Genomic DNA, 18,892 nt, shown 5'->3' with positions numbered 1-18,892 from the left:
TTCAATCGCCGTCATATTGTCATAGCCATCCCTCTATCCTGATTTATGTATCCTCATTCCGCCTTCCTCCCAATGTTGCCTTTTTTCGTGCGTCGTCATATACACGTTGATTCGTCGTCGAGACGCAATTCTCCTTCCATAGTAGCCAGTTCACTGTAGTCGTGCAATCGCCCTCATACCCTCGTCGTCATGCGGGCTATCGAAATGTTCTAGCGTGACAACTTTATATATTTGCAGTCGTGGTTATAGAAAAACAGCGTTTTTCTTGACAAACAGCAATGAAGGCTTCACGTAGCATGATACTGAAAGTGCGCGGGAACATAGAACATTTTTTTTTACTTTTGTACATCCCAGATCTCTTAGTGAAAAGCAGTAGTGGACGCAGATTAATGATGAAAAGCCCTTTTTCCCTGTTTATATTCAAGAGCAAACAAGCGAACACAAACATAAGATTACAGATTTCTCTCTTTTAGGCTAAGTAGAACACAGAAAACATACCACATAATGAACCCAGTATTTATTACCTTTGTCTTGAATGCGCATCTCGCTGATATTCGATTTAGGCACCAAGTTCAATGTAGCGTTTAACGTGGCGTGTTTTACTGACCTGTGTCAGGGAGACATGAATATAGGCACAGAAAGATATTCAACTCTGGTATCACAAAACACTCATCACATACCCTTGATATTCGTCCACGTAAAATCTATCCAAAAGTAAGTTTGTAGCATATGGTCCTCTCATGAAGTCCGACTGGCATTTATATGTCGAGACCGCACCTGTTCCCAAATTTCTATGCGGTTGGCGGGATCACGATACGCTTTCTGCAAAAACTGTGTGAAGAAAATAATAAAGCTTCTATGCGTATGGACTGATTAACATCGACATAAACTTTTAAGCAAATTTATGTCTGTATTTATGATGAAATATATACCATAACGGTGTAAATCAAAACGTACGGAAGCATTTCTATAGTACAGGATAAGGTGGCCTCTCTGTACCGCGACATCAATCGCGAGACTTTTTCCCTTAATGGCGCTGAAACAAGTACAGACGAGATGTTATTGTCAAACTACTACCAGTAGTGTCTCATGAGGTGTGAAGAATGTATACAGCTTGGCATTGATCAGCTTGTCACGATAATTAAGATAGTGATACATCACGTTACGAAAGTATGATAAATTAGTATCTAGAAAAATGATGACCGAAAAAAACCTTCACTGAAGACTAGCCGCAAATTAGTGGCTTGTCATAAAGCATAGCGGCGTTCAAAATAAATTAATTAGAAAAAAGGCTTTATGATCAGTGTAATGGATAATATATGATGTATTAAGGACGGTCGCATACCACGCATGTTCAATTTCAATTTTAAAGATTATGGAGGCTTTTTATATGCAGCATCTAATTTTTACACGAATAACCAGTACACAATTGAACCAGTGTTATTGCGTGCGTATATTGTGGCACTACAAAATCGTATCATAATAGAGTGTGTGACAGCTGATTATCAATGCGCCGATAATATATGGGTTACATGAATGTTCTACAATGAGCTTCAACCAAAGGTAACAATCACAACATTTTATGTCAGAAGAGCTCATTGTTCCTTATAGCGCCTAGTTCACAAAAAGCTGCAATATATTGCTCAATATAAGGTTCTTTCGCCTAGCAGATCTGTAAAAGATTGAAATGAAAAGAAGCAGTTGCTCCAAAAACGATGCACGTGCAAGCCTTAAAGCGTCGGCGAGAGTATGCCATGCCTCACGAATTTCGATTTTTATAGGGATTTTCTCGTCCATAGAAGACACGCAAAATGACGCGACTTCGGCAACACAAAAGAGCACTCGTACTACAACGGCTCATGTCGATGCGCTTGTTTAGGCAAGGTTTGACTTCTTTTACACGCGACCCGTACCCACGCCCACGCCTGCTGGATAAATTGAAGTTCGCTGACGCAGCTGTGCTGCGGGTCCTGCTCTCAGATGCGGGGGCACAAGAGAAGTGCTTGCATTGCTCACATGCTGTTTTCACTGAGAATGTTGTAATTGGCTGTCCAGATTTTGCGGTCAATCAGTCAACGCCTGTCGCAGCCCTTTCTCCGCGACTGCTGGGTTGTGGTGGTAAGGCGTGCATGTGGCGTTGCACGAGAGCTCAAAACGCTCGGGAATGTTCTGCACTGTTAAAAAAAAAGTGCAAATTAGCCCTACTTTATGCGAATTTGAGCTGCTGCCGCAGCGGCACAAGCGTGCATTGATGTCCTCGTCTGCCGCCAACTGCAGAACACAGTATTCCAGGGAGCAACACATGTTCCAGATGAGCGGGCAACGTGTAAACCCTAACTGGATGGCCGCTTCCTGTAGGGGCCGGCACGTACCTACACAAGTTTGTGCTTGCACCGTCTCGGCAGCAGCTCCCACCCTGATAAAGGAAGGCAAATATTATTTTAATCTTAAAACCAGGCAATTAACTGTGCCGTCCTCGGCATCGTGAGGAGGGCGTAAAATCGCGACTGTTGAGAACGTGGAGACGAAACACTGTGGAAGAGCGGCAGCTCCAAACATCCTTAAGTGACCGAGAAAGAAGAGGATTTTAGCGGGCGCTGGCCGGAGCTGTCGGAGAAGGAAGAAAGAACGCCACCCAATCAGGCGCCCCAGTGCCATCGCAATGCAGCCCCCGTCGCGTCCAGTGTAATCCAGCTCTTATCCAGTGTTCTCACTGGTCTCCCAGTGACTCCTATCGATGGCCAGCGTCCCCAGTGCGATCCAGTGACAAACAACGCGCTGGTTCGACACTAGAAGGCACTGGAAGATGCTGGTAAGACGCAGGGATGTGTTACACTGAAAGACGTAGGCCCCAAAGTGCAATCTTTTGGGAAAATTCTAAAAAAGAGCTGTGCCGCGGTAAGCGTAAAATCTGTTTTCGAATACGTTATGCGAAACGTGCCGCTCCCCGTAGGTAGATACACAGTTAGCCCTCCGAAATTGCATGAATTACCCTAAGAATGGTAACACATTCAAATTGTAGATATTTTAGCCATGCGTCTTGAGCCATACTTTTTTATTGTGTTAACATTCCTAGGGAACTTCTCGCAAGTTTTAGAGGCTATCTATCTATGTTTGTGTCTGTTTATCTAGCTATCTATGATTGTAGCTTTTGCATCCTTAACTAGAACCGTTTTTCCGCCTGCGTAGGTCCCTGGGTAGTCCGGTTGTGGAATGACCAGTGCATCGGGCTAATGTGGGGAGGTAACAGGGTTCAGAACAAACCGTCGGATCTACTACTTCGCTCACCTGGTAGAAGTATACATATATATATATATATATATATATATATATATATATATATATATATATATATATATATATATATACGTGCCTATCCTCAACGAATGTGTAGTGTTACTGTATATACAGGGCTCGGTTAATGTACACTGAATCAAATCAATAGGCAAACTAGCAATTTGACTAGATGCGTGCTACCTGGCGCATCTTAGACGCCTCGCGTAGCATCCTATGTTTATTACAATAATATGTCTATTTGTTGCTTACCTGAAGGCAAGAGTATCGATTTATGGGGTTAGACTTATGGCCTGGCTAACGTAATGCCGAGAAATTCACTCGCATGCTTCGTTTTTATTCAGTTGTAACGATATTTGGCTACCTGAACTGGGAAGCCCTACATCAAGAACACATAGTAGGCTCCAGGTGTCAATTGTCTTATATATGTGCCAGTCAGTGATGTATAAAAGGGCACCATAAGGTAGGCTGCCAATTTGAAGGAATAAAATGTATCAGCAATATAAATCTGTTGAGCAAATGATTTTGTCAAAAAGTCAAAATTGTCAAAATTTTTACTGCTATATACTGCACTAGAGGAGGTTCAGTTTCAGTAGTTATTTTGAAGGGGCCATATTATATTGCAGTATACGCAATGTAAAGGCAGCACTTAGAATGGTAAGAATGTTGATGAAAATGAGCACAAGTTATAAATGACGTATACATACCGCTTCCAGTGCTTCGGCAAGGTTAGTCCAATTCTCCTTAATTACTCGTGGCGGAGTGGGTGTAGGCGTCGTGTTACCCGCAATACAGAAACCCATGAGTTCTGCGAGGTAAAAAAATGCTCTAATACTGTGATACGTCATGGCTAAGTGAGTGGTAACGACGACTTGTCTTCTTTCAGAGATGCAGGTAGGCTGCCTGTCAATGGCAACAACGGAAGTTTTCTGACGCAGCAAGGTTGAAAATAGTGCGAGCAGCTGGCAAAATGCAGCAGCTGGAAGAAATGGAAGAATACCAGTTGTGAGTTGTCACGGGGCATATTCGTTAGGCGGGATGCAAAACGCCAGATACAAGAAGCTGCACCGAGTATTAAACTATAGTGTGCTTTACCTTAAGTCCTGGTAAGCTGGGGGACTACCCTAACATACGAGTCGCTCGGATAGACTTGAGGAAAAGGCTTCCCCTTGCGGAATAATATTTTTTGCGGGAATTAGGAGTGCGAAATACAGGAACTGCCTTTTCAACTGAAAAAACCTCAATAGAGAAATTCAAGCAAGCTCTTCGTAAAAGCTATGTAAATTTCTCGCTATGGAAAAATTCTTCTACTCGCACACCTGTGACACGATGAATTTCAGCCATTAAAGGGGGCCCAACACAAATTAGGGGGCCACTGCAAGCTTAATCACGACCTCCTCAAAAGCGACGTTCAAGTTACGCCAACCAGCGGCCGGCTGTCCCAGCGGGCTGGTTGCGTGCTGCTAGGTGAAGTAAGCAGAACGTTGCTTGGAGGGACGCGGCTTGGCGCTCGCTGCAGTATTTTGTATTCAGTTTCGCGCGATATGATTGCCATAATTCGTTTGGCCACAGATCCGCAAGTAGACGCACTTTTCAAGATCCCAATGTTGATATGGCTTGTACGGAGTTTGCATATATTTCACAATTGAAATGAACCCGTTGAATGTCAGCCTTTCAGTTTAATGATGATTCGTTTTTAATGAGCGACTAATTGCCACGTGTCCCCCGTCACCCCGTGGCGCTCACCACTGACGGCGCGTCTGCGAAAGAACCTTCCTTTATTTCAGAACGGCACGTTTTAAAGAAATCTTAAAATTGTCGTAAAAGCACGCTGTAAATGGGGGGTGGGCAGCGAATAACCTTGTTCTCGAATGCCTCTTTAGATTATGATTCACATGGTTGCTTTAAACTGCGTACGACCTATTAACATAGCTGTGTTAATGGGAATGACATTCGAGTGTATTCCGGTATGAGGGACAGGAGATTTATGGAACGTCTTTGTATTGGTTCGTTCAGGTTTTACGGCGTTCTGAAGGCAGCGGTGATATGTACAATAAGCTTGTTTTATGAATACAATTTCTGGTGCGAATGACCTAAAGATATATATAGTATAGACGCAGGCTTGCTATTTTTTTTTCTCGAAGTAGGTATGAGAATAATGGTCAAACTGAGCTTTTAAATTGTGTATTCTTTCACTGAATTAGTCGTTCGACATATAGAATCCAGAGGCAGTGCTCTGGATGGCTTGAAACGTAATAATATGATTTACCTGACAAGCGTGACTTTGGCAATAGCATATCCAGCATGCCCAGACGAAGATTGCAGGGCCACACAGGAAAAGGTAACTACCGGTTTCTACTGCATGGGTCAGTCCGTGGGTGCCATCTGCGTAAAACTGACGCCAAATGTGTATGTTGCCTCCATCGAGAGGCATTAATGTCCTAACATTCAGCGCGGCTCACGCCCATGCCGCTTCAGCGAATATACAGGAATAAGTCATTTCTTTCTTAAATATTTAGGTGCATTGCGTCCTTTCTCTAGTGGTATTCAGCTTTAGTAAAATTTTGATGAAATGAAACAAGACACCCGCCACAAACGATATAACGTTTCGGCTACTACACAGGCGCCTTGTTCTCAAAAAGCGTCCGCGGTTGCTAAGTGGATATGGTGTTGGGCTGCTAGGCACAAGGTCGCGGCATTGAATCCCGCCCCCGGCGGCAGCATTTCGATGGGTGAGAAATGGGAATACACCACTGTGCTTAGATTTAGGTGCCCAATAAAGAACCTTAGAGGTAAAAATTATTTCGGAGTCTCTATTACGGCGTGCCTAACAATGAGATCGCGTTTTTGGCATGTAAAAAGACACAACAAATTTCTTGAGGATCACAAATAAAAGTAAAAGCGATAAAAGAGTCACGTAAATATGCCGAATGACGTGACAGAGGCACCTCCCGTACACAGGTGGAAAATTTCCGCAGGCGTTTCCCGGTAACCATTATGGTGTCATAGGCTGCAGGTGCCGAGAAGCGTTAAACGCTGTCGGGGATCTTTGAATGCCATCGCGTTCATCTCTTAAGAGCGAAGCTTAAGTGACCCCCAAGTGTTTTTTGTTACTCATTCATACGCCGTCTTCGCAGACTACCGACACAGCTGAGGTCAAGCCCTCGCCTTCAGGACAGTTGCGCGAGATCATCAGCTTTTCTCTTGCAGCGTTCGAAAGCTGCATGTGACCGGGCATACTTGCGTTGGTGGTTACGCAAATTTGACGTCAGGAGATTGGAATAGAAACATATTGGAATAGTTTTACGTTATAGGGCCCCTGATGTGACTTAAGCGCCTCAGAAAAAAAATAACACCTGTAAAGAAAAGAGAAAAGTATAAGGGACAGGAATGACGTTATATATCAACTTAACTGATCGCACCAAAACGTACAAGTTGTAGGATCACACAGAAACGAACTTGATCGCAGAAAACATAATCAGCATATTTAAAAGTGGTTGTATTAAACAGGCATGTGACACATTGTTCGACCCACTCAGAATGTGATTACGTGTTTAAACATTTGAGTATTTGGCCGTGTGACTTTCTGGGTGAAGTTTAGAATGCACTACAATTAGTTGAACAGAAGCTTTCTTTTCCCTTTTTTGTCGTCTTATATATCATCTGCTCATGAAGGATTGGAAATATCTGAGATGCATAGCAACGCACGACGTCAAACTGAAGGCCACGAAGGGCCGACGAAGTCATGCCGTATCGTTTGAAAAAGTTTGCATATGTTAGATGTCAAACACTAAGTCGAAATTGTATTAATATTTGGCTTAAATGTCGAATATTGGCCTAAAGTGTCTATACTGGCGAGCACAAGTATGCGGAAACGTCGAATACTGACCTAAAGTATGTACACCTGTGAGCAAATGCACATGGTCGAGGTATCGTATGATAAGGCCTATTTTTGTCATTCGCCTGCGAATGCAACCTAAAATTGAGGACTGTATTCCAAACATGGCCTTGCGAACTTTCCAGTGTACACGTCAATTTCAGTTTATGCATGGTAATTACGAAGAAATTTCTCGTCCGTATATCCTGTCGTCCGTATACTTTTGCTCACGTGTTTGCGGTAAATAACGTTGTTCACCTTACAGCGCATATCATGACATTTAGTAATCTGCATGTGGCGGAGGCTCTGTGGCTATTGCCCTTTCCTGTTAGCAAGACATAACAGTCGGCAACAGAAGGTTATCTTCAAATCGAGGGTTCGACGGAAGCCCGTCTGGTCGGGATGAAGCTGTAGACGTTCTAAATGGACTTTGAGCACTGCTTATCCGCGGCACATATGGCCATTAGGCCAAACGTGCACTGGCGAGTAATAGAAGGCACACGAGTTACAGATGAACCTGAACCGATTTTACCCTATTTCCCCCACCAAGTTTTAAAGATAAACGGAACGCCAAGATTTGGCGTCGAATCTATTCGAAGGCTGACGCCGGGATTTTCGCGCTTAGGTCACAAATGAATGTAACCGGAGGAACGAACACGCTTACCCAGCTGAACGTGCATGCCACAAAGGTGCGAACAAGCTTTACGCCATTTGTGGGTCCAATTTTTACGTCACGTGGTGTCCATTCAAGCACATTCAGCGCCGCCTTTTATCTTGCGTTCTGATTTGCTGCGGCTAAGCGGTCGGATTTTCGCGCGTCCGCACTGTCGACACTTCCGGTTTCCAAAGGAAGAAAGTGTATACTTCTTTTCAAGATGTCGTTTGCTTCTTCATTAACCGAGTTATCATTGACATAATATCATGACTTCAGTTTTGAAAACGTTTCACTATACGTTGAAGCTTTCTGGCTGCTACAGCGTTCCTAAAATTTTGTGGACAAATATATGTATGTTTAGCTCAAGTATAATGCCCATGCGCTCAATGAACGCTTGATGAAAGCATCTCGGACTGGTAGTGTAATGATTACATTGCAATTCTTGTCGTTCTCGTACATTGTAACGGTAGAGTTATGCCTCTGTTATCATGTCGCGCTATCTATGTGCACTAGATGCTAAGAATGCGATATAGAATGAAGAGAAAGGAATCGATACATTATACCAGCTCTGCCGATATTGTGTAGCATACTTTTTTGTGATACTAAAATACACATTAGGCATACTAGGGCAAATCCCTCGTTAAAACTGCTCATACCTGTAAAAGGCAGCGTCTAGTCCAATGAGACGAAGAATATCATCAGCAACAATGGCCTGCAAAGAAACAAGCAAAGATGCAATGGCTGAATCTGAATGAAGAAACGAAGGAAAGAATCTGATCGGATCGTAGTAGCGCGTTAGAAATAAGCAACAGAACAAGGAAAGCGAAAGAACCTTTAGGTGATGCTGTATGGGCTCGCATGCATCGTCGAAGAGGTCGACCTACAGCGCCATACATTTATTTCACACAGTGGCTTTTATGCCTTGTAAGAAGTTTCACCCATCCGATCGTATAACCTAATGCATTACCACGTGTGGTACAGGGTTTCGCCTTCACGCGATAGAAGAATGTAAAATGCTGCCGAACTTTTTTACTATTTTGCTTACTCATATATTAAGCAAAATTAAAAATATTACACGAAGCTGTGGCGGCGTTTACATGCAAAGTAAAATTTAAAATGAATTTCCACCGCCCCTAGTTCAACCTAATCAACGGTACTCTAAGATTGTGTCAAAAAGCCAGCCACTAAAGAATCAAACATACACTAATAAATAAATGTACATCATTCGGGGTGTATGCTTGCCAAACAACAATAATCGTCATCTATCTTGCGTTTGCATTCTCAAAAACGCTGCGCTCATAACTTTCCTGTCGAGAATGCTCTGTCGTGCTAATAACGCGTATGCCGCTCGTGACTAGGAAATACCGGGTTCACAGTGTTGAAGAAAGGTAATGAGGACAAGACAGATGACGATTATTTTTGTGTGGCGTGATACAACCCAAAGGATGTAATTTTGCATAAGACTGTAGGTCTAACTTACAAAAATGGGCCCAGACACATTTCCGAACCTGAGAAACACATCATCATCATCATCATCATCATCATCGTCATTATCATCATCCGGGTTGCGCCCTTTGCAGGGCAAAGGCCTCTCCCCTACTTTTCCAACTAACCCGGTCATGTACTAATTGCGGCCATGTTGTCGCTCCAAAGTTCTTAATGTCATCCGCCCACCTAACTTTCCGCCGCCCCCTGCAACGCTTACCTTCTCTTGGAAACCAGTTCGTGACACTTAATGACCATCGGTTATCCTCCCTCCTCATTACATGTCCTGCCCATGCCCATTTCTTTTTGTTGATTTCAACTAAGATGTCATTACCTCGCGTTTGTTCCCACACACAGTCTACTTTTTTCTGATCCCTTAACGTTACACCCATCATTCTTCTTTCCATAGCTCGTTGCGTCGTCCTCAATTTAAGTAGAACCCTTTTCATAAGCCTCCAGGTTTCTGCCCCGTACGTGAGCACTGGTAAGACACAGCTGTTATACACTTTTCTCTTGAGGGATAATGGCAACCTGCTGTTCATGATCTGAGAATGCCTGCCAAGGGCACCCCAGCCCTTTCTTATTCTTCTAATTATTTCACTCTCATGATCCGCATCCGCGGTCACTTTCTGCCCTAAGTAAATGTATTTCCTTACGACTTCCAGTGCCTCGCTACCTATTGTAAACTGCTGTTCTCTTCCGTGACTGCTAAACATTACTTTAGTTTTCTGCAGATTAATTTTTACACCCACCCTTCTTCTTGGCCTCTCCAGGTCAGTGAGCATGCATTGCAATTGGTCCCCTGAGTTACTAAGCAAGGCAATATCATAAGTCAATCACAAGTTGCTAAGGTATTCTCCATTAACTTCTATCCCCAATTCTTCCCAATCCAGGTCTCTGAATACCTCCTGTAAACACGCTGTGAATAGCATTGGAGTGATTGTATCTCCCAGCCTGACACCTTTCTTTATTGGGATTTTGTTGCTTTCTTTATGGAGGACTACGGTTGCCGTGGGGTCGCTATAGATATCTTTCAGTATGTTTACATACGGCTCGTCTACACCCAACCCACAAACAGAAACTCAAGAAAAGACAAACTCAAACAAGTGAAAAAACACAAACTCCGAAAAAAAATTTTACTTGAATATTCCGCACTTCTGGCTGGCTCTCTAGATGCCTCAATTGCATTAGCGTCGTACCGTAACCGGTGGCCAACAGTGCCGTCAATTGAGCTTCAGATGCCCGTTCTCTTGAAGCTTTTGGTGACAGTGTTATCAGAAATTTTTGCTCCGCTCCACTAGATCATTGCACAAAATAGTTCCACTGGCAGCCTTTTAAACTTGCCTCCTGGTATCAGAGGATGATCACGAATAGTGAAAGTTTGTGATTCTTTATATGTGGAAGACAACTGCTTACATGTTCTTCGAAAGGAAAGCCAATGCTGCCTAATGAAGCACATCATACAGTTCCTGCTTGCGTTAAAGTTCGTAGCTGGTACGCCCTGTTTCCTTGCATGTGGGCAAGGCTTCTTCTGTATCGTTTCAATTCACACAGCACAGTAGCTTATGCAGAGCTTTCTGAGCTGTAAAGCATGGCTACTTCAACTTGGTGAAAATTTGTCTTCGGTGGGCAGAAATTCACGCTTGTCTTGCTGGTAGCATTCAGCCTTTCGTGCTGCTGTCTCTAATAGCAGATGTGTGTTATGTTGCTGCTGAAGTGCCTTCCCAAAGAATGATTTTCATTCTACGAAGCATACAGAACAGCATTTCGCTTGAAGCTGATGCTGTAGCTTGCTTACCGCCTCTTGTGGTATGCTAGTGGTATGATTACTCCATGCATGTGCGTCATGACCAACAGCCCACACTGACCAAAAACACATGGAAAAATGCTACCTTTGTGCAGACAGCGGTAGCTAGCTCCATTTCTGCTAGTGTCCGAGAACAGCTGGCATCCGCAGATTGTCGTCATCATTATCAGTCGAAGTCTAAACCAGGACACTGGTTGCAGGGCTGACTTACAAGTGTGGGTCATTAAGGGGGGGGGGGGGAAGAAGGATCTGTGAATTTTCATTGCGCACATACTCACGGTATGTGCTATTAAGTAATGAAGCAGGCACGCAATAGGACCTAGCTGGTTTGCTATTATTGCTGCTATTCCATAGGAATCTATATAGTAGAGACAGCATGGCGTGCCTGGCCTGCAATTTCTTGACAATATGCGTTTGAGTTCAATTGACTTTTCCCAACTACAAAGCATTTTTCAAAAACTGTCATGGCTATTGCTTGTACTACTTTCACCACTTGTTGCGTTTTAAATGAGGTTTAGATTGGTGGGAATGGCGAAGTGTTTAGAAGCAGGTTTTCCAGCAGGAAAAAATGACGATTTCGAGCAGATTTGTCATCATCATCATCATCAGCAGCAGCAGCAGCAGCAGCAGCATGGTTACGCCCACTGCAGGGCAAACGCCTCTCCCATACTTCTCCAACTACCCCGGTCATGTACTAATTGTGGCCATGTTATACCTCGAAACTTGTTAATCTCATCCACCCACCTAACTTTCTGCTGCCCTCTGCTACGCTTCCCTTACCTTGGAATCCATTCCGTAACTCTTAATGACCATCGGTTATCTTCCCTCCTCATTACGTGTCCTGGGCATGCCCATTTCTTTTTCTTGATTTCGGCTAAGATGTCATTAACTCGCGTTCGTTCCCTCACCCAATCTGCTCTTTTCATATCCCTTAACATTACACCTATCATTCTTCTTTCCATGGCTCGTTGCGTCGTCCTCAATTTCAGCAGAACCCTTTTCGTAAGCCTCCAGGTTTCTGCCCCGTAGGTGAGCACTGGTAAGACACAGCTGTTATACCTTTTCCTCTTGAGGGATAGTGGCAACCTGCTGTTCATGATTTGAGAATGCCTGTCAAACGCACCCCAGCCCATTCTTATTCTTCTGGTTATTTCCGTCTCATGATCCCATTCCGTGGTCACTACCTGCCCCAAGTAGATGTATTCCCTTACCACTTCCAGTGTCTCACTACCTATCGTAAACTCCTGTTCTCTTCCGAGACTGTTAAACATTACTTTAGTTTTCTGCAAATTAATTTTTAGACCCACCCTTCGGCTTTGCCTCTCCAGGTCAGTGAGCATGCACTGCAGTTGGTCCCCTGAGTTGGCAATATCATCAGCGAATCGCAAGTTACTAAGGTATTCTCCATTAACTCTTATCCCCAATTCTTCCCAATCCAGGTCTCTGAATACCTCCTGTAAACACGCTGTGAATAGCAATAACAAGAACAAATCTGCTGTTACCTGATCCTCCCCAGCTGCCTTCCCCCTTTGCATAGTTCCCAAGGCTTTCCTTACTTCTTCCGGCGTTATTCGTGGTATTTCGAATTCCTCTAGACTACTCTCTCTTCCGTTATCATTGTGGGTGCCACTCGTACTGTATAAATCTCTATAGAACTCCTCAGCCACTTGAACTATCTCATCTATATTAGTAATGATATTGCCGGCTTTGTCTCTTAACGCATACATCTGATTCTTGCCAATCCCTAGTTTCTTCTTCACTGCTTTTAGGCTTCCTCCGTTCCTGAGAGCTTGTTCAATTCTATCCATATTATACTTCCTTATGTCAGCTGTCTTACGCTTGTTGAATAACTTCGAAAGTTCTGCCAATTCTATTCTAGCTGTAGGGTTAGAGGCTTTCATGCATTGGCGTTTCTTGATCAGATCTTTCGTTTCCTGCGACAGCTTACTGGTATCCTGTCTAACGGAGTTACCGCCGACTTCTATTGCACACTGCTTATTGATGCCCACAAGATTGTCGTTCATTGTTTCAACACTAAGGTCTTCTTCCTGAGTTAAAGCTGAATACCTGTTCTGTAGCTTGATCTTTAATTCCTCTATTTTCCCTCTTACCGCTAACTCATTTATCGGTTTCTTATGTACCAGTATCTTCCGTTCCCTCCTCAGGTCTAGGCTAATTCGAGTTCTTACCATCCTATGGTCACTGCAGCGCACCTTGCCGAGCACGTCCACATCATGTATGATGCCAGGGTTAGCGCAGAGTATGAAGTCTATTTCATTTCTAGTCTCGCCGTTCGGGCTCTTCCGCGTACACTTTCGCCTACCTCGCTTGCGGAAGAAGGTATTCATTATCCGCATATTATTCTGTTCTGCAAACTCTACTAATAACTCTCCCCTGCTATTCCTAGTGCATTTGCCTTGTCTCCAGCCTGCTTCTTGACTACCTTGGCATTGAAGTCGCCCATCAGTATAGTGTATTTTGTTTTGACTTTACCCATAGCCGATTCCACGTCTTCATAGAAGCTCTCGACTTCCTGGTCATCATGACTGGATGTAGGGGCGTAGACCTGTACAACCTTCATTTTGTGCCGCTTATTGAGTTTCACAACAAGGCCTGCCACCCTCTCGCTAATGCTATAGAGAGCATATTTGTAGTAGTCAACAATGGTGATTCTGAAGGACTATCCGCGAAGATACCATTCCTGCACGTCAAAAGGATTCATAGTACCTGTGAAAATCGTTGCAAATATCTTCAAGGAAGATAATCCACGTACGAGACCACTCTTGAACAAATTACAACCATCACATGGCCACAGCGAGTCAATCATCACGCTGGAAAAAGGAAGTATTGCGCGTACCCATTGGCACAGCACTACACACGAAGGCATACAATACTCACGGCTATACAGACACGTTGCATGCAGGATGACAATTTGAGTCGTTTTGTTGAAGGGCTAAAGGCATTCAGCTAGCACAATGGCAGAGCTTACAAATGCGCTGCGTTATGTCCACAACCACATAAACGCAACATAGGAGATTGGATAATAATATCCACGGGAGCAAGTTTCCGTTCGCCGAGGGCAACATCAAACAGCCGCCATGCCAAATTTTCGTCGGCTGAGGAACACCTCTGCCACCAAGGACACACCGCTGATACGAAGTACAAATGGGGGCCTCTTTCTCTCTACATTCAGCCTCCGTCTTTCTTACGCCAAGAAGCCAAATGTGCTAAGCACATACTACTAGGCCCATCAAAACTACTTTTAAATTGCACATAAGCCACGGATATGGCACATAGAGTTTCTAAACGGCTGACCATAAACATACATGAGTGCGCTGAACTGGATGACCTAAATGACCCTTTAGCCCATTAAACCTTTATTAATGTCAGGAGATGAGGCGGCGCTCTTCGCAAAAGTTGGTGGTAATTCCACCTGACTTTCCATGCAGCTTCTCTTCGCAGTGGCCTCCGATATTGCGCACCGCAGCTCATACTGAAGATGCTTTGGAGCAGTTTATATCATTTGTAGCACTACATAGAACATTTAAAGATCTGAGCGCACTACAAGGCAAGCCATGGGGGCATTCTCATTGCAGTATCTCTTCAGTTGCAGTCGGTGTCTAGTCCCCATAAATTCTGTCTTAGAAGTTGTGTGCGCTTCCATGCACATAGATCACCGTGATATAATTGTGTGTGCGTGCTACCGGCCCCTCATTGTTCTGAATCTTTTTGTAATAAGTTACATGATAACCTACATAACGTTGTCATTCGGTAGTCAAGTCACCTATATTTATGGTTGGTTATCTTAATTTGCCGAACATTGCTTGGAAGAGTGATGGTGCGACTGTTACATGCCGCACATTAGAGAGTGAAGCGTTTATTAACCAGTGCAACGATTTTACCTTGTCTCAGGTTATTTATAGGCCTACACAAACTACTGCTACTTGGCCTAATATGCCAGATTTCGTTTGCACTACTAATCCTGACTCAGTGTCTTCTGTTCATTATTTAGATGTGTTAAGGGACCACCATGTGACATACCTTATTTGTTCCCCATCAGTCGAAGCGACGAATGTTTTCTACTAAAATAATTAGTGGTTACGGTAGAACAGATTATGGTGCCCTCAATGCGCAACAATAAATTTTCAGTGAAATATATATAACGAAATCGTTACGTTGGACTGTGGACGTAAACTGGACAATTCTCAAAAACAAGATCGTGGCTTATTGATAAGTACTTGCCGACTCGCTCAATTCATGCTGCTTTTCACTCTCCTATGTTCACGTCACCAGTTCTTCGTTTACGAAATAACAAGGAAGTGCTGGAATCTTAAGGCATTACCATCTGATGCTCCTGAAAGGTGGGCAGCTTATCAATGCGGAACATTTCTGTAAAAAATGCGAATGCCCTAGCAAAGCACAAGTTTTCCATCAAAACCCTGTCTTCTCTTTTGCAGAGTGACCCCGAAAATTATGGATTGTCATAAACGCTCCCGAAAAACACGAGGATGTGCTTTGTGACGATTGACGAAAGGCTATTCCAAGCAACAGCTGCTTTTACATATTACAAAATCTATTCAAATCTTCATTTTCTAACGACATTTGTATCGTCTTGCCTAAGTTTGATTGTCCTAATTTACCTATGGAACCTATTATTATTGAAGCATTCGGAATACTTACCCTAATACAAGAACTGAGGAACTCTGCACTTGGATGGATGGAATAACTTTAGTGAACGGTCCTGCGAACTACTTGGTGCTGAAGCAATTACCGTCCAATTTCTGAAGCAAACCGCTACATTTGGTTCAATTATTTTTGAACAATTCCTTTCGCAGTATTTAGGATGTGGAGCGTCACCTAGCGACTGCAAGGCGGGAAGATTGATACCTATCCACGATGAATGTGACACAGCTAACTCATTAAACTACGGGCCGATATTGCTAACTAGTGTCCCGTGTAAACTCTTCGAAGATGTTATTTACTCTGGCCAAGTTGCCTTTCTAGAATCAAGTAACTTCTTCCGTAGCAGCCAGCATGGCTTCAGGAAATAATTATTCTGCGAAACTCAACTTTTACTTTTCACTAACGACGTGTTTTCTTCACTTGACATTGGTTCTCTTGTAGAATGCATGTTTCTCGACTTCCAGAGAGCCTTTGATAGAGTTTCCCATTGTCTTGTTCTTCTTAAGCTCAGTAAACTTAACATGCAATCGCAACTGCTGATGTTGATTGAGTGCTTCTTAAGCACAACAACCCAGTACGCAAGTGTCAATGCTAATGACTCGCATATTTGTTCCGTCACTTGTGGTGTGCCATAGGGCGCTGTCCAAGGGCCGCTATTATTTCTCATTTAGAATAATGACTTACCTGCATGCGTTTCCTCAACTGCTGATGATTCTGTAGTTTACCGTGTAGTGACTAACCGAAATGACTGTGCCGCTCTTCAGTTAGATAGTATTTCATCATGGTGTAGTTACTGGTCGATGAACCTAAATATAATAAATCCAAAATAATGATTTTTCACGCAGCAGTGTTCCTTAATATTCATTTTATTACTCTCTTAATGGCTCGAAATTGGTTTCCGTCCAGTCGTACAAACATCTTAGTGTCCACATTTCTAATGAATCAACATTGCGTGAGCATATTAATTATGTAATTAACAGTGCAAACCGCATACATGGTTATTTGGGTCTCAACTTCATTTGAGTCTCTGTCTCACTAAAGCTAACACTCTACAAATCATTAGTCACGTCCAAACTACAATATGCATAATCAATCTGGGATCCCTCGTCATCAGTGCTTATTTGCTCTCTTGAGGCCATCCAGTACCGTTCAGCTCGTTTTATTTTCTCCAATTATTGTCGTACTTTCAGCGTGTCTGCAATGAAGTCTTCTCTTAACTTCACTGATCTGTCTTGCTGGAAAACAGCTGACCGTCTGTCTTTTTCATAAAATCTTTTCACTAACCATGATCTCCAGAACGCTCTCTTTGCCGCGCCTTCTCATATTTGATCACGTGTTGCTCATCGTTTTAAAATTCAAGTGCCAAGTTACCGGACCACCTTGTACTTTTGTTTATTCGTGCCAAAAAAAAAAATCACGAGTTGGAATCACCTCCCCGCCTCTATGGTCACCAGCTCTGATCAATCGCCATTGAAGACGTACATCTGCTATAATCTACCAGAACTGTACGACTCCTCTCTGTAACGCCGCAATGGCATTAAGTGTTCATATTTCTACTGACCTTAACTGGACGCGCCATACTGAATACATTACTAACAAAGCTAACCGCATGTTGGGCTACGCGCGCCGTAACTTTTCCAAAACTCTATCTTCTTTGAAATTACTGCTTTATAAAACACTAATACGTTCTAATTTGGAATATGCCGCCGCGATATGGGATCCGCATCATGAAAAACTGATAACCTTACTTAAGCTGGTTCAAAATAACGCTGCACGTTTTATCCTGTCCAACTTTAACCGTACCGCAAGTGCAACAAGCATGAAAGCTAATCTTTCTTTACCTCATCTAGCATCCCGCCGGCAGACAATTCGTTTGAGCCTTTTTCATAAACTATACCATCACCCCATGCTACGCGATTCCCTCATTTTGTCCCCCAGATACGTGTCAAATCGCATTGACCATCGTCATAAAGTTCGCATTGAAACATGTAACACTAAAACTGCATTTCAGTCTTTCTTGCCTCGTACATCACGCGAATGGAACCGCCTTCCCGCAGATATAGTCGATATAATTGATAACCAGCATTTTCGTTCTGCACTAGCTAACATTGTACAACAGGAAGATGATAATACTTGTTCTGTAATAGGCATTGTATTTATTTATGTATTTCTGTTTTGTAACCACTCCCCTCTTTAATGCCTTTGGCGCTGAGGGTTCAATAAATGAAACGAAATGAAAGTCTTTCAAATAAATAAATAAATAAATAAATAATTCAAATGTAGTGTCTTTATTAAGATGTAGTATATTGGAGCAATTGTAGAATCACTCTGGCTTTATGCTCAATTCATCAATGTTTCTCAGTGGACTGTATTTTACGCAGTTTTCTCTGTCTTATGACAATAATGATTGCTTCTTTTGTGCAGCTGTTTTCACAACGTGGACAACACCGTGCAGAAGAAGGCGACAGAAAAGATGCTAAAAGCAGTGCACTGGTACCCCTTGTAGCAGTTTGGTAGTGTGCAGTAGCCTTGACTTTTTCAATGAAGTTTCAACGTTGCACATATTGATTTTCTATGTTAAAATATGATTCCCACATGACACACATACCATGATTGACATATTAAATGGAATGGTGAGCTTACTTATTCTGCAGTGAGCCATCATAAGTACCGACTGGCATACTAAGGTGTTCAAAGGCACTGAATATATTCTCATTAAGACTGAACGACTGTATTACAGCCAAAATTAAAAATCAGCTCAATAAACAATACATATTTGAACAGTGGTCTCGCCGATCAGATTACATAAATACAAAGAACAGTACAGCAGGCTATTACATCCCACTAGTAGGCTAGCAGGCCAATAGACTTGTAGTCCGATACACTTGTAGACGAATAGGTGGAGTGGTTTGTACACCATCAAGATCCCAAATTACGGGTAACCAACAGACATGTAAGTCGATAGCCTGATGAAATTTTTGACTGGGGGCGTAGGACTCAATGAAAGCTAAATGCGCGTAGAAAAATCTCGGCCGACAATGAATTCGTGCGGGCAATGAGCAATCACGGCATAAAGGGCAGCAGTGTAGCG

This window comes from Dermacentor andersoni, chromosome 10, assembly GCF_023375885.2.
Source record: "Dermacentor andersoni chromosome 10, qqDerAnde1_hic_scaffold, whole genome shotgun sequence".
Classification (NCBI taxonomy): domain Eukaryota; kingdom Metazoa; phylum Arthropoda; class Arachnida; order Ixodida; family Ixodidae; genus Dermacentor; species Dermacentor andersoni.
Note: the sequence above shows the minus strand (reverse complement) of the source record.